This window comes from Podarcis muralis, chromosome 8 (assembly GCF_964188315.1).
Source record: "Podarcis muralis chromosome 8, rPodMur119.hap1.1, whole genome shotgun sequence".
Classification (NCBI taxonomy): Eukaryota; Metazoa; Chordata; class Lepidosauria; order Squamata; family Lacertidae; genus Podarcis; species Podarcis muralis.
The window spans coordinates 24,457,085-24,474,231 of NC_135662.1; the positions used below are offsets into that span (position 1 = coordinate 24,457,085).

At 43.3% G+C, this 17,147-nt stretch overlaps 1 long non-coding RNA gene across 1 annotated transcript; it reads right to left on the reverse strand.

The window, feature by feature from the left end:
• Positions 1-1,340: 1,340 nt before the first annotated feature.
• Positions 1,341-15,506, reverse strand: LOC114600395 (uncharacterized). The gene is made up of 3 exons (XR_003707543.2): positions 15,152-15,506; positions 3,454-3,509; positions 1,341-2,188 (listed from the first exon to the last, which is right to left on the reverse strand). It is a non-coding gene; the product is annotated as an uncharacterized LOC114600395 (long non-coding RNA).
• Positions 15,507-17,147: the final 1,641 nt, after the last annotated feature.

Here is a 17,147-nt window from a genome sequence, read left to right on the forward strand (position 1 = left end):
ATACGGAAATCAGGTAACTTAACTGGTTTATTAACAGGGATCTGTACAGCTCTCTGGCAGGGCTCTTAACAAAAGCTGGCATCATTTTCTTGAAGTCTGAGGGAAGAAGAGAGAGAAGTGGGAGTCTGGAGACTCGGTTGTGCTTAAGGGTATTAATTCACTGTGCGTGCCTGACTACACTGCAGACCTAAAACCTTGTTTACGCTAAGGCTTTGTTGAAGGTTGATATGGATTAGAGGCCATATGTAATGCACAGTTTACTTGGGATTAAGCCCTCTGAAGACTTAGTTCCAAGTAAATATGTGCAGGATCACGTGATTCATGCTCAGTTGCAGTGAAGCATCACTAAGTCAGCCTAGATTTCTAACCTGTCCTTTTGGTTCTGGTCAAGAATTTCTGACTGAAGTATTCAAATTTGGTTTGGCTGTAAAATCTAGGGAATAAATCTAGGGAATAAATAGAACTACTTCCTTAAAAGCCCCGGAAGGAAGAGGACTCACTGGTCCAAGAAATGAACCAAAGCCCCTTTCCCTAGTTTTCTCTCAGATCCTTATTTCATCTGGAAGCAATATTGGCGATATGCGTAGGAGGCTTCAAAGAACACATTTCTCCCAAGATACCACCCAGAAAAGGAATGAGAGCGGTCTTTCTTTCCAGGAAGCCTGATTAAGTGCCCCTTGTAATAATAGTTATGATAGAATGGGAAGCATCACCATATTCACTACTATGCACTGAAACTAACATCCGTTCGTCAGCTGACATTTATTGCTGCGACAAAACAGCAACAACTCTTTATCTGTGTCACAGAGCGATCTCTTAAATACTTGCACTGGGGCAACTGCTCACATGTTAGTGACTGGCTCAGGACCCCAAACTGGAGGCAATCCAGCCTTGCCTCGTGGTGAAGACTGGTTACCGGCTGAAACTGAGAGACTGAAAACACTGCCACACCATACCTTTAAATCACATTCAACACATATTTAAAGCACAAGACTTCCCCCCTCATATGACTACAATTCCTAGAATCATAAACAAACTACAGTTCTCAGGATTCTGTGAGGGAATTTATGTGTTTTAAATTTGTGCCGAATGAGCTTTAAATGTATTGTGTGGATCTCCCCAAGGTAATCTTATGGGTGTGGCAACACTCTCTTTTGTTCCATGATGTTGGAGCTCCCACCCCAATCTCCAAATATGCTCCTGATTTACTATTTTTTAAAAAAATAGTAATTAATTTCTGTTGAATGATTATCCAGAAATATATCATCCTTATTCCCCCCATTTTCCCTCCCTCCCCCTCCCTCCCCCCACAGAACCCACCCACCCCCAACTTCCCTCAGTTCCGGTCTTTGATTTCTCTAAAAATGCTGTTTTCTGCATGTTACACAGTTGTATAGATCCTCAAACTATTTAGCTGATTATTATCAATAAAAAGTTTGTGAATGTTTATTCAAAACCAGCCAAGGAGTCCAGTTTGCTTTGTTGCGTCTTCAAATACTTTGTAAAGGGTTCCCATTCATCTTTAAAGTTATAGTTATCCTTGTCCCGTAGCTTGTATGTCAGCTTTGCCAGTTCTGCATAGTCCACCAATTTTTCTTGCCATGATTCTTTAGTTGTGAGGGCCATCTGGCTGCGACATCTGTCACCCCATTGATCGCCAGGGTTGATTCGGCTGATCTGGCTGGCTAGGCGGGTGTCCCCTTCCTCCCTCACCGCTCCATGTGCGTCCCTCCTAAAGCTGTGCGCTTGGTGGAAGAGGACAACCATCCCAGATAAAAGGAGTGTACCGTTCTTCGGTCAAGGGTATACGATAGCTGTGCTCCCCTGCTAGGACCTCCAAACAATTTTATTATTTATACCCCACCATTCTGGCTGAGGTTTCCCCAGCCACTCTGGGCAGCTCCCAGCAGAATAGTAAAAACATGATAAAACATCAAACATTAAAAAACTTCCCTAAACAGGGCTGCCTTCAGATGTCTACTAAAAGTCTGGTAGTTGTTTCTTTCCTTGACATCTGAAGGGAGGGCGTTCCACAGGGAGAGCGCCACTACTGAGAAGGCCTTCTGCCTGTTTCCCTGTAACTTCGCTTCTCACAGTGAGGGAGCCAGCAGAAGCCACTCAGAGGAAGACTGAAGGATGGGGGAGGAGATGCTAAATGAAAGGACAATCCCTTTTTTTCAAAGAGGCTCTGGAAGATTAAAAAGAAAACACTTTATTTTTATGTTTTGTTTGACTTAGTTGCCCACTTTCATTTATGAAAAATCCCAACTCCACCAGCTGGGTTAGGCAGGCTATGTATCAAAAACTCCCCTGGGCTTTGTGTTTAGGTTCTGTATTTATTCTAAATGAAGTCAGGCAAATCTTACTTAGCCATTGATGAGGGAACCTCAAAAGCCTGGAGTTTCAATTTGGATAAACACTGAAATGTTTAGCGATTTGTCTAAATTTAACCTACCACAGATGTGAGGGAATGAAATGTTAGGCATCTAGCAGGGCATCTCTTAATCTGCTGGTTCCAGATGCAAGCTTTTAAAGTTCACAATCCTCAAAAGTTGCTAAATTACAGTGGCCACCAAAGTGCACTTTTCCATTGATGGATATGAAAACCGTTGTTGTTGTTGTTGCTATACTGCCCTTCATCTCAGGATCACAGGACAGTTTGCAATATAAATACACAAAAATATATACCAAACAAAATCCACAACCCCACCCCAGTTTAAAAGGCCCTAGATTGTTTAATTAGCCAGAGACCTGGGAGAAGAGGAATGTTTTTCCCCGGCACCTAAAGATATGTTATGAAGGTGCATTGACTAAAACAGCAGCTGGAGTTGGATGTCCTACACCTCTTGCAAATTGGAAGGTGGCCATTTGCTATTGCCAAAATCAAGAGAACAGCAGAAACTACATTGAGCAACACCTCATCTGTGTGAAGTTAAGGCACAGACCGCTAGGAAATGTCTTCCTGCGCAAGTCACAATGAATTTGGAAATGAATGTGAACTCTTGTACAGCTCCTGGTCTTTCCAATGGAACTTGCATAGGAAATGTTCTCAGTGGGTGCCACCCATAATTTTCTCTAACACTAGATCCATTATAACATGGGACTCATTACACAACGCATATGCCTGCAGGCTTGCCAGCACACAGTTTGCCTTACAGACCAGGCTGTGCTAGCCAGCAACCACTGGAAACATTTGCAGACTTGAGCCTAGGACACTAGTCATCATGAAACTCTTGCTCAGGAAACACACAACAGCTGTAAATGGAAAAAGAGGAAGTTTTTAGTGTAAATGCTCAGAAGTCTTTTCTGGGAAATAAACATGTCAGATACGAACACACAATATTTCAATTGGTGTCACTGAAAATTGCACAGTGGAGCAAACAAATGCAGGCTGCAATCCTATACACACTTACCTAGGAGTAAGCACCATCGGACTCAATGGAACTTACTTACTTTTGAGCAGACATGCATAGACTCACATCAGTATTTTCTGTTCTGAAGTATCTCGCCTATCGAAAGAGACACCAATGATTGATAACATTTGAAATAAACATTTTAAAGATTGTCCTCTGATTAAAAGTTTTTTTAATCAGTTGACTATCGTGATTTTAAGTGATTAATTAAACCAATTAAAATAAATGCCATAGTTTATCATTACAGATGACATTTTGGATGTGTTTTAGGGATGTGAAGTTATTCAAAGATGCCCTTAATTGATTAGCCGCTTTGCTTTAACTGATTAAAATAAGTAATGATCATGTTTGGATTACTATCACTTGACATTTACTTGACAATAAAGTAAAACTAGTTCACTGTTGGGGAAACCATCTTAACTGATTTCAAGATGTACTTATCTGACAAATCTACCATCTAGACTAAAAGGAAAGTTAAAAAAAACAAGTTCCTGAAGAGAGCCCTAAGTGTGGAGCACTTGATATGGCTGATACAGTTCTACCCCCCTCAATGTACTCCATGTGAGACAAGGACTTTCACTCCTGAGAAACAGTGGGGCTTGGGGGCGGAGTCAGCATGAAAATTGGGGAGCATTTCATAGAAGGATGGAGGACGAGTTTAAAAATTCTAATACAAGTCAATGACATTCCTTACAATCAGAGACACTTGAGATGTATAATTAGGTGCAAATATCAATTGGCTCATTAGCTGGTGCCATTGCCTTCCTATAAATGAAAATAACAGCCTAGACTAATTCTGATCTCCTAGAGCAGTGTTCACCAACCTTGGGCCTCCAGCTGTTTTTGGACTACAACTCCCATCATCCCTCGCTAGCAAGACCAGTGGTCAAGGATGATGGGAATTGTAGTCCAAAAACAGCTGGAGGCCCAAGGTTGGGGAACACTGTCCTAGAGGACAAAAAAGAGGGTATCACAGGGATCCTGAGATTATAAACACATACCATAAGCACTTGCCTTTTTCCACCAAGACAGAGGTGGGGAACCTCAGGCCCTGGGGCGTAATGAAGTCTTCTAGGACTCTCTGTCTTGCCCTTGGAATCCTTTGCAGCTGCGCCATCTTTCCCCAGACTACTTGTACCCCAACTTTCTTTGCCTGACTGGAACATGTCCTTGAACATTGATAACACCATGCCCTCCAACATTCTGCTGATTAAATCGGGACACACATCTTTCGGTGCTGTGTTGCCATGTGAGCCAGCTTGGGCTTCTAACAACTCACCTAACAACTCTCAGCACCCTACAGTTCCCAGAATTCTTTGAGGGAAGCCATGACTGTTAAAGTGGCCTCATAGCGCTTTAAATGTATAGTGCAGATGAGACCTATGGAAATAATTATTTTGGTGTGTGTCCCCCCCCCCCCAATTCCACACTTGCTGATGTCATTTGGAAGCCAACTGAGATGCCAGCCATTCTGTGTTTTAGGTCTCCTGTTCTAATTCAACCCTCTAATGTTTAACTTTCCCTGAACGGTGACTTCTTTTCAGACTTAAACATTCCCTCCCGCTCTCTTAGAAAGCATCTGTTTCCTGGCTCCCTTTTCAGGAGACCTGGGTGGCCCAAGTCTGCACTTGTTTGAGAAACAAACCCTCACCTACTGTTCAAAGCCTTTTTTTTTTTTCCAAAAAAACATTGAGCATATATTTTCTCCTCCTTGCTTTCTTATTTTTTTGAAAGCCTGTAACCAGACTCAGTAAAAAAAGAAAAAGAAGAAAGTCTTTCAGACAAGCCAGCTAAAGTAGAAGAAAAATATTCTGAGGAGCAGCATTTAATGTCCTCTGCCCTCAGGCTGGAATCGCGGGTTTGTTTTCGCACAGCTGTGCCATTTGGAATGTCCCCATGTGGCCAAAAGCAGACTCTGTTCTTCCTTTCTTGCCATTTTTCTCACAGATTACAGAAGTTCACACACAGGGATATCTCACACATTGTTTAGCCTTAAGGCTGCCTTCTGTGTGCCTTTAATGGGCACAGCCTGACTCCCTCAAGTTGCTCCTGGGCTCTGAATACACAAGAGAGAGGCTTGTGTGAACGAACAATTTTTGTGACTGGATTCCTGACAGACCCCAAGGGCCTAGCTAGCAGTTTACATATTGAGCAGATAACCTCATGTGTGTTCTTTGTTCATTCAGCAAAACATGGAGATAACTTTTCAGGGAATTTCACTAGTTTTAACTGACAACAGCCCTGCTGAGGCATAGTGTTAAACTATGGTTCAGGATAATGAGAATCAGCTGCAATGAGCCTTGGTCACATGTCTTCTCCTTTCTGCAGATTGGGATGAGTTCAAAAGCTTGCGCTTTTTCATTTTGAATAAACCACAGTTTCCTGTTACATTCAAACTCGGGAAACTGTAGACTATTTGACTGTAATTAGTTATCAAACCAGGATTCGAAACCATGGTTTGACTCTGGCTAGTTTGAACTAAGCACAAATCTGGATGCAACAGGAAACAATGATGGATTCAAAACTAGCAGCGTAAATTTTCAATCTCCTTCTCTTACTGTGCATGTGGATAAGAAGTTGGGGAAGCAACAAAGTTTGCCATGCCTCAATCTCAAAACATGAAATCATTGGTGGGGGGCCTTTAGCCCCATTTGGCCCATGAGACAGTTTGTGCCAAACCACAGTCACCTGCCATATGTGATTTTAAGTGTGTGGCAGGTAAAGTTGTGACTCTTGCAGAGTTTGAGTCCGGCAACACCCAGATGACTTCAGATAGAGAAGGCTGTCATAAAGGATCCTTTATTGTCCTTATACTTCACCTCTTTCCTAGTTTTCCATGTTTTTCTTGAACATTGTTTATATGCTTCATGCTTCCTGTGGAATTTTCCATCAGGGTTGTATAGTGAAGGACACCGAGGCACTGAACATATTAGTGCTGACATACTGGCGAAGGAACAGAGGTCGAGAGGTCATATAAAAGTCTGGATGCCTCTGAAGATTCTTCAGATCTATGAATGTGAAACACATGCTATTTCTTTCTCTTCGCAAAAGGGTAACTAGTAGGCTTTTAAATTTATTTCTACTACTTGCTTTATTGATTTCATCTAGTAATAATTTATTCCTCATGCTTATTACTCTTTGACTGAAATAGCTCTTTCAGTCATAATTTCCTTTAACAAAAAATTCTAGTTTCTCCAGCCTCCTCATCAGTCAGAAGAGTTTCTCTCATTGAATTTGATCAAATCTCCTACAATTTTAAATATGCCTTGTTGCCCACCAAGTCATCCTTGTCATTATCTTTTTTGAAAAAGAAATGACTGTATATCTTGGTGGATTATAGATTCATTTTAACTTAGTCTTTAGGTAAAAAAAGAGCAAAGACCGTGAAAATAATTCACAACTAGATTATAGAGCCACGAGTGCCGGTTTATTGTTCAGATGTGTTGCATTCTCTGATAGCACCACAAGAAACCAAGATGATTTCTGATAGCACTATGTGTTAGGGAGGATATCTTGGCTGAGTTGTGCCAACTTTCCAAATGCGAGAGAAATCAGTTGAAGAAGCAGCAGGTTGATGTCAGGGACTGGTTGGATGCAGAAGAATGGTGGGAGAAAACAGCTGAGGAACCTCCAAGGGAAGAAGACTCAGAGCCAGGGGAATGGTGGTTGGACCACAATGAGTGGTCAGAGGGAGAAGACTGGGAAGAGGAGGCGTCCGAAGCTGAAGAGGAAACAGGGCTTAGTGAGCAGGGAGAGTCTGTGACAAAGAGAAGTCCAGAATTTTCCTTCACAACATGCATTTATCAATGAAGAAGATGAGAGTGTGAGTTTGTTTTTTTCCTTACATGTAAGTTATAGCAGCCATTTTGCTCTACTTGTCCATGGCTGCTTTAATTTCCTAGCTGTATTTAGGAAGCGAGTGCTGGGAGTACAGTGGGAGGGTATCGTTTTTCCCTCTCCTGGGCATTTATTTATTGGGTACCTATCAAAAAAAGGAAATAAAAATGGCAGCATGCTAAAAGTATCTGGTAAATTACACAGCGCTAATTGAACTATAGTGTAGGGTTTTTTATATATGAATCTGTTTTATGAGACTCTTCTATCTTGTTTATACTATATTTTTGTATGCCACTTGGAGATTCATATATATACTTATATTCAGATTTATTTATTTTGTGTTGACTTCTGGGCTGGGGGATAAAAAAAAGAGAGGATATGAATTGGCTCCTAAATGTCCACAGAATATTTTGCTATGCAGGGAAATGTGTTTTTAAGGAAATGGTGATTAACGAGTTAACAACTGTTGCAGAAATGGGCCAAAAGAAAAGGATATTTTGCTCCAAATGCTTGCTGTTGCGTGCTGTCACCAAGTGTTATCCCATTAGTACAAATTGCTGCTTGATGAGACCAAGCTGAATCAATATGGTGAATGTCACCCATAAGCAGAGGGGTCAGGTTGCCGGTAGGGAATATGATCGTGGAAACCAGTAACAATTATGAAAGATTAGGTGAAAAGGAAAGGCAACAAGGAATTCAGAGGCTGGCATAACTGGAGTGCAACATTTATCTTTCAAAAAATGTTAGCAGTTTGCAAATATTAAGCTTAAATATTGACAGCTAAGCTTGAGTTCACCAGTTGTTTCCTGAACCCTTTTATCTCAGCATTCAAAACTAGCTAATTCTTTTTGTGCTGTGAGAAAGGACAGCTCTCAATGGTGCCAGAAACCACCTCCTCCCAATAACATGCAACATTTTTTTTAAAAAATGAATTGCTTCCTATGAAACAGCTTGTAGTGATTTAACAACAAAAGCTTTAACTGTAACAAACAAGTACAAAGCAATTTCTTATATAAAAACAATTTCAAATCCAATACAGGCACAGACTGGTATAAAAATCTCTGCTTAAAAGGCTTGTTGTAAAACAAAGATGTTCCATAGGCATCAGAAAAGACAATAGCATATTTTGTTATCCCAAATCTTGACGTCACAGCTCTTTTGTGTTTTCTTGCACCCACAATGGTGCTTTGGGCAGCAATTGCTGGTGCTGGGAAGTCCATAAATTGAGGGTGGCAGAACATAGTCTAAGTCATGTGAGACATTCTATTTTCCGTTCTTGTTGCTTTAATAACATTTAGTTCTTCCCAAAGGCTTGTGGGCTGTAACCTTGAGTACACACAGTAGGGAGTATGGCTCACTGACTTACCTCTGCATAACCTTGCCAACAAAGCTCCTGTCAGGGGTTCAGGGACAGAGGCACAGGTGAGGGAGGAGACGGAGAGCGTGGGGGAAGAATCCCAGGGCAGCGAGGAAGAGGATGACAATGACTTGAGGGATTCCATGAGTCTTTCAAGTGATTCGGAGGATTCCCAGAAGGGGGCGCCTGTGGTCAGGCCAAGGTGAGTCACAGGGGGGACTCGTCAGGAGCAGGGGACCAGCGGGGGAACCCAAAGTGGGAGCTGGGAGTCGGGACCGGCTTCTCCACCAGAGCGCAGTGAAGGGGGTGGAGATTCCAGAGTGACAGGGGAAGCAGGTCCTAAAGCAGAGAGGGAGGGGAGATCGGAGCAAGACATCATCCCGGAAAGGGAGGGGAGTAGTGCAGGGAGTAGTGTAACTGTCAAGAGGAAGGTTAGAGGTTGCGAACGCGCGCCAAGTTCAAATGTGGAGGCGCGCGGAAGAACAGGGAGCCCGGAGGAGGAGCCAGGTCCCAAAGCACGCAGGAGGGGGGAAGAGCTGTCTGGGGATTCCACGTCAGGGGAATCCAGGAGGGGCAAAACCCCAGGGGGCAGGAAGACCCTGCGGAAAAGGAAAGAAAGGAAGAGGTGGAGCAGCACAAGCCTCTTAAAGTGGTGCAGAGGCGGGACTGACTCAGAGGGGACTCCAGCGGTCTAAGCGTAACAGACGTGGGGCTGCGCGCCTCGGCTGTGGAGCGTACAATACACTTCAATAAGCATCTTTGTATATAAACTGGACTTGGCGTTGGTCTCTTGTGAGCTGGGACCTGAGGCAGCCCTGACAGCTCCGTATAGTAAAAGCTATGGTTTTCCCATTAGTGATGTATGGAAATGAGAGCTGGACCATAAAGAAGGCTGATTGCCGAAGAATTGATGCTTTTGAATTATGGTGCTGGAGGAGACTCTTGAGTGTCCCATGGACTGCAAGAAGATCCAACCTATCCATTCTGATGGAAATCAGCCCTGAGTGCTCACTGGAAGGACATATTCTGAAGCTGAGGTTCCAATACTTTGGCCACCTCATGAGAAAGATGGAGGGCACAAGGAGAAGGGGACGACAGAGGGCGAGATGGTTGGACAGTGTTCTCGAAGCTACCAGCATGAGTTTGACCAAACTGCGGGAGGCAGTGGAAGACAGGAGTGCCTGGCGTGCTCTGGTCCATGGGGTCACGAAAAGTCGGACACGACTAAAGAACAACAACAACAAACATGTATTGGAGCATAGGAAGGTGCCTTATATTTTAGACCACCGGTTCATCTAGCACACAATTGCCTACATCAACTGGCAGTGTCTCTCCTGGGTTCTGGCAAGAGTCTTTCACAGCAGTACCTAGAGATGATGGGGATAGAACCTGGGATCTTCTGCATGCAAAGGAGATTGTTGACCACTGAACTACGGTCCTTCATAGGACTACACTGCCAAACATCTGATGGAAGCCATGCTCATTCTTTTTCAGCAAGACTTGTTCTTCTATATGCTTAATAATTTTATCTTTAATAACACTTTCCAGCAGTTTTACTGGAACATATGTTAAACCAATTAGACTGTAATTAATCAGATCCCCCCTACATCCCTTTTCAAAATTTGGTTACATTGACCACTTTCTGGTCCTCGTGAATGAAGGCTGATCTTGGGGACAAGTTACATATTTTTGTTAGAAGATCAGAAATTTTATATTTGAGTTCTTTAAGAACTCTCAGATGGATGGCATCTGGATCCAGTGATTTGTTGATTTTTTAATTTGTCAATAAGGCCTAGAACTCCATACCTTGTCATTTGCCTCATTTCCTCATAGTCACTTCCTAAGAAAGTTAAGTTAGGCACAGGGATTTGCCCTTCAACTCTGTCAGTAAAGACAGAGGCAAATAATTCATTCAGTTTCTATACAATCTCATTTTTGTCCTTTAGCTCACCTTTGACTCCCTTGTTGGCCAAAGGTCAGCCTCTTGCAGGTTTCCCTTTCTAATGATTTTAAGTATTTTTTCATTGTTGGTCTTAATGTTTTTTAGGTAAGTGTTCCTCAAATTCTTTCTTGCTTTCCACATCTGTTCTTGTCTGCTTGCATTTTATTTGCCAGAGTTTGTATTCCTTTTCTTCTTCTCATTTGGACAAAACTTTCATTTTCTGAAGATAGCTTTCTTGCCTCTAATAGTTTGTTAAACATGACTCCGCTAGTTAACCTTGCTGACATCCTCTTAGTCTTGGTAGTACCTTTCCTGATTTGTGGTACAGGCGAACTAATACCAGTGTACTGGAAGAAGCAAAGATCACCAGTGTTGAAGTGATGATTCTTCAACATCAACTTTGTTGGGCTGGTCATGTTGTGCGGATGTGTCTTCCAAAGCAACAACTCTATTCCAAACTTAAAAATGGAAAGCATAATGCTGGTGGTCAACAAAAGAGGTTTAAAGAATGTCTCAAGGCAGTTTTTTTAAAAAATTGTAGTATAAACACCAACAATTGGGAAACACTTGCCTGCTAGTGCTCCAATTGGAGAACAGCCTTTACCAAAGGTGTCACAGGCTTTGAAGATGCTCGAACTCAGGACGCAAGGGAGAAACATGCTAAGAGGAAGGCACACTTGGCAAACCCTCACCACGATCAGCTCCCACCCGGAAACCAATGTTTCCACTGTAGAAGGACGTGTGGATCCAGAATTAGCCTCCACAGTCACTTACGGACTCATTGTTAAACCATGTTTATGGAAGACAATCTTACTCGGCTATGAGTGATCACCAAAGAAGAAGACACTCTTTGTTTTAGCTGAGCTATTATTGTGGTTTCGAATAACCTTGAAGCATTCTCGAGAGATTTGACCCTCTTGACTTTCTCTTTCAACTTCCTTGACAACAATCTCCTCATTTTTGAGAAGCTTTGTCTTCTGAATTCAAATGTGAGCATGTTGGACTTTATTGGTAAATGCCCACTTGCATATATATTAAAACTGGTAGCACTGTGGTCAGTTCAACAGCACATCCTGGGTGCCACTTAAAAATAAGGGTCTTCTCCCCTCTGGTTGGTTTCACAACCAACTATTCTGCAGCATGGAATTTAGGGTAACTAGAAATTTAACGTTTTTGTCAGAACTCAAGCTTGCATTTATCCCATCCGTGTAAAGGGAATTGTCACAAAGTACTGCCACATTTCCTTCCTGGGGAATCCTTGATTTCATGCCCCATTTTGGTAGCAGATGACATGCTTTGTATGTAAACGTTTCCAGGTCCAATCCTCAACGCCTTCAGTTAAAGGCTCAGTTAGAAGGAGGAGAAGTGGTGGAGTCTCCTTCTTTGGTGGAGTCTCTTTATTTGGAGGTCTTTAAGCAGAGGCTTGGGAACGCGGGTGGCGCTGTGGGTAAAAGCCTCAGTGCCTAGGACTTGCCGATCGAAAGGTCGGCGGTTCGAATCCCCGTGGCGGGGTGCGCTCCCATCGTTCGGTCCCAGCGCCTGCCAACCTAGCAGTTCGAAAGCACCCCCGGGTGCAAGTAGATAAATAGGGACCGCTTACTGGCGGGAAGGTGAACGGCGTTTCCGTGTGCTGCACTGGCTCGCCAGATGCAGCTTGTCACGCTGGCCACGTGACCTGGAAGTGTCTCCGGACAGCGCTGGCCCCCAGCCTCTTAAGTGAGATGGGCGCACAACCCTAGAGTCTGTCAAGACTGGCCCGTACGGGCAGGGGTACCTTTAAGCAGAGGCTTGACAACCATATGTCAGGAGTGCTCTGATGGTGTTGGACTCGATGGCCCTTGTGGTCTATTCCAACTCTATGATTCTATGATTCTAAGCCTCTTCTGAAGACCCTGGAGAATCTCTACCAGTCAGATTAGACAGTACAGAGTATGGACTGAACTAAGTAGTATGTACTGAACACAGAGTAGTACTGAACTAAGCAGACTAATAGCCTTTCCTAGTAAAAGGCAGTTTCCTATATTTCTGCATCTAGACCACTCATTAACTTCATTTACAGGCCTGTTGCAAGGCTAAAATGCTGCCAGGTATTGGTTGGAAAAAGGTTGTATACAAATTGGACAGTGGAACAGCATTAATCTCCACTGAAATAGACCAGGGCAAAATACCACTGACAGTTTGAATCTCAGTACTTGGTGAAATTGGCACTTAGGAACAGAAAAATATAAACATGTTTATCATTAGATTATCTGACATCCCTTGACCCTCTGGGACCCTAGAGTGTCTCACAAGAAATGAACCATTAGTTAAAATACATCAAACAAAACAAGACAAACATCACAAAAACAACCAGGGAGCTTTAACAGTTAAAATTATTAAAATAGAACCACATATGGCACAGTGATTCCAGTAGAACAGCAATGCAAGGAGTAATGGGAACGGCAAGATGAGCCATCTATCAAAATCATACAGCGGCATGCCCCAGCCTAGTGCACTCCACATGTTGAACTCCAACTCCCATCATCCTTGACCAATAGCCATGCTGACTGGGGCTGATGGGAGTTGTAGTCTCTCCCCCCCAACCCCCCCTCAAACCCAGAGGGGCATTACATTGGGGAAGGCTGCCTTACAGAGTGGCCTTCTGGATCAGTGAGTGATTATTTAGCTGAGTATTCTGCTTGTGGGCTACCAGATGTCTCTGGAAAGCTCAATAAGCAGGGAACAGTCCCCACCCAATCTGTACTGTATCCTGATAATCAGCTGACCTTTGGGGCTTCAAAGCACCACACCAGTCTCTTTGCAAGCCCCAGGGTGGCAATTTGGAGTCCCTATGATCAGCTGATTGTTGGGACTTCAAAGCATCATGTCACTTGACATCATTTTGACACCTGGTGATTAAAAGGAGGGTGAACCCCACCCAACTGCCAAATCTGGCCCACGGACAGGGGAGCAGGGGAGATAAGGCTCTGGCTGGATCCAGTTCCCTACTCCTTGTATAGACAATACTGAATGAGATGCACCAGTGGTCTGACTCTGTATAAAATAGCTTCCTGTGTCCCTTTGACTGGCTCCATCAGCGATCTGACTCAGTATAAGACAGCTTTACTGGTTCAGAACCAGTTTCTTTAGTTGTTGGGTTAAACTCTGGGGGGAAGCATAGATTTTTTTTATTTTACTTTTTTGCTTATTGCACAGTTGTTCTGATGGTTTGGTGTGGTCCTTCCGAAAGCTAAACAGCTCCTCTGTGCTTTCTAGGTACTGACTCCCCAACCATCAAGCCTGATGTGCAGCCAGTTTTTGCAACTTAAAGGATTATGTGAGAAAGTACTGTAAAATATCAAGCATGTTCTCCATCAGCCAGGAAGTCTGCTAGAGCACACTCCTGAGAAGGAAACTGTGAAGCTATTGTCAGAGGCCTCAGCTGACCCCACTCTTGGAATCTTTTCAACCACCTGTTAGTACATTGGCAAAGAGAATGGACTATGAGGAGCAATGACTGAAGGGGCTGCTCAGGAGGTCTGTGCTAACAAAAGCCTTCATAAGAAAGAGAGAGAGATGAATTACAAATCTTGAAGAGTGATCCATGGAAACAGGTCGTCTGATTAGGGTTCAGGTAACAAATTCCTAGGCTACGGTAAGTTGCAGTATGAATAAGGGGTTTTTATTACGAGCCACAGCACAGAAGAAGTGGACTGCAAATGGAATCCCAATTAAACGTTGCTGTGGAATGGAGTATATGAGTTTTCTGTCCATCTGTATTTAGTTCAACCCAGTTGCTAGGGTTGATCTATACTGTAGTGTAAAATATAATTTCAGCAGATCGTGCAAGATGATAAAATCTTCATTTGCCATATCAGATTAGATTCACTACACATTTAAAGGTGAACCTGCCAAATTTGGACTTTGTGTACAATTGGCAAACCAAAACACAATCATTTTTTTCAAATTCTCTGAATTTTGCAATGCAGCTCTCCAGCCTAGTAGTGTGCACAAAAATGCACATATTAGTGGCCATAACTTGCAAATATGCTATATATTAGGGGAAATTGCTTTGCAAAAATGTGTCAATTAGGAGAAATTCACACTAAAAAGCTGATGTATTTTCATGAGAACTTTTTTAAAAATTGCAAATTGATTCGGAAATGTGGAGAACTGAACCAAGAACTGGAAAAAAGAGAAATGATTCATCCATCACTAGTTCTGATAGCCTAATCATTTATGAGCTGGTGCAGAAACCCTTAAGGCTCAGACGGAAGAATTATGTGTAACCAGCATACAGAACCCCTGTAAACTGGTCCAGTGGAGCCCAGCCTCTGGCTCTTCTATTTTACCACACATCTCCTGCCTGGGCTCTTGCTTCTCTCCTTGCCCCTGCCCATTTCTCCTCTCTTTCATTGCTTCTCTTCATTCATTGGGTCTGCATACTCAGCCAAAACATTGAAAATTCTGAGAAATTTCACCTGGGTCTTAGTTTCCTCTCCTGTGTTCCAGTTCCCCATAGCCTGTCTCTCACCACTCACAACAAAAGTAACCTAGAAGTCTCTACAACCCACCACAACCCACTTGGCAGTCATCACTGAATCACACACATAAATAATCTACCAGCTTCTCCTGTTATGAATGACGAACTGTGCATCTTGTCTCAGTCTGCACAGGCTTGAATCTGCATGTGGCACTCTAGGCTTAGGAAATGGCTGTGCCTCTCTCCAAAGCAAGTTTCGGAAGGGTGATTCCTGCTGCTACAAAATCCACGGCCATCAGGATCCTCTCACCATTTCCCTCCAAATGTTTTCAGCCTCCAAGCCAGCTTTCCCACCCCAGCCTGATCCGAATTTGTGTTACTTGAGGTCAGTTATTATAAACCACCATTCGCTTCTCAGGAATGCAGTAAATTCAGCGGCTGTATAAATGGAGTTTCTATCGACGCTCACAGCTCTCAGGCTTGCGACAGCCAGTAATCCCCCACCCCATTCCAGTCCTCTGCCCCCTTCTCCCTTTCTCCTTCCAACATTAATGGTTTCCAGCTGTGTGTTCTTTGGATATGTCCCTGCATCGGCTTTTTCCATAATGTGGAGCCAGCCCACTTCCAAATCCCAGATGTGCTATTTATTTACTCTGCAGCATCTGGGTCTCGCTACGGTCCTGTCACTGCAACGTGGCAAACTTGTGAAAAACCAGACTGGCAGCCAGTTAACAAGCTGCATTACCCTGTGAGAACATTTCAAAGGAGAAAGTTAAAAGCCAGGAAAGGGTGTGTGTGTGTGTGTGTGTGTGTGTGTGTGTAGGAAAGGAGGGAGGGAATGATGGAAATCAGGAAGGAACAGACAATGTTTTTTTCTGTACCATGTTTTACAAGGTTACAGATGACTAGTAGTGACATTAACGTTGGAAGCCGGGGATTTTGCTCTTTTTGAAGAGGGTGCTGGAAACCCAATAAAGTCTATAGGAAGAAGGATGCATCTAACCACTGCCAAGGCAAGCATCTCATTACTAACTATTCCCTGGTCCAGACTCATAAATGGCACCTTCATGCAATCTATTGCAATGTAGGGCAGTGAAAACTGGAAAGTGAGCGAGAGCCCCCACAAATCCTCTGGCTGCACACACGCCATATATTTAAACAGTGCTTCCCCCCCCCAAAAATGTTTAGGGGTACTCTCATTTTCCTACTCATCTTGAAATACTGCCCCTCAATGAGGTCAAACTTAGAATCACAAAATGTTTAGGGGGTATGCGTACCCCTGCGTACCCCCAGAAAAAAAGCACTGGATTTAAAGCACATGACTTCCCCCCCAAAATCCAGGGAACTGTAGTTTGTTGAGGGAGCTGGGAATTGCAGCTTTGCAAGTGGTAAAATAAAGCCCCCAGAATTCTTTGTGGGAAGTACTTTAAATATACAGTTTGTGTGTCTGCAGTTAAAGCACCTTGGCAGCAGATAAGCCAGCTATGCTTGCAGTCAGGCATCTCTTGCTAGCTCAGGATAGTTCAGACTAAGTGATAGTTAATAGCCACATAACAGCTGTATTTGGGTGTTCCTTCTACTTTCATTAAAGCAAATAGGTGAGTGGGAGCAGCGGCAGGCTAGCAAGTCACATCCCTTCCTGCAGCACATCTCTATCCTTTAGAGCCCTCAATGAGTTTGAGGACAAAGGTGTAAAGTAGGGAGTCTTCTCTATTTTTGGAGACCCCTTGTCCAATTTAGATTTGATTTTGTCTTCCAGGCAACATGGCAGAAGGTGTAGGGATTGGCAGTACACCTCTACTCTGTCTCATATATTTCTTTTGATGTAAGTAGATTGAATGCCTGGCTAGGGGTAGTAAGGTAATGGCAGTGGTAGGACTTGATCCATGCTAACTATAGGAAGGCTAGATTATTATTTTTTTGTCCAGGATTGTCTACTCTGACAGGTAGTGACTTTCCAAGATCTCAGGATGTTTCTTTCACATTACCAACTTCCTAATCTTTTTAAAGGGACGTGGGTGGCACTGTGGGTTAAACCACAGAGCCTAGGACTTGCCAATCAGAAGGTCAGTGGTTCGAATCCCCGTGACAGGGTGAGCTCCCGTTGTTCGGTCCCAGCTCCTGCCAACCTAGCAG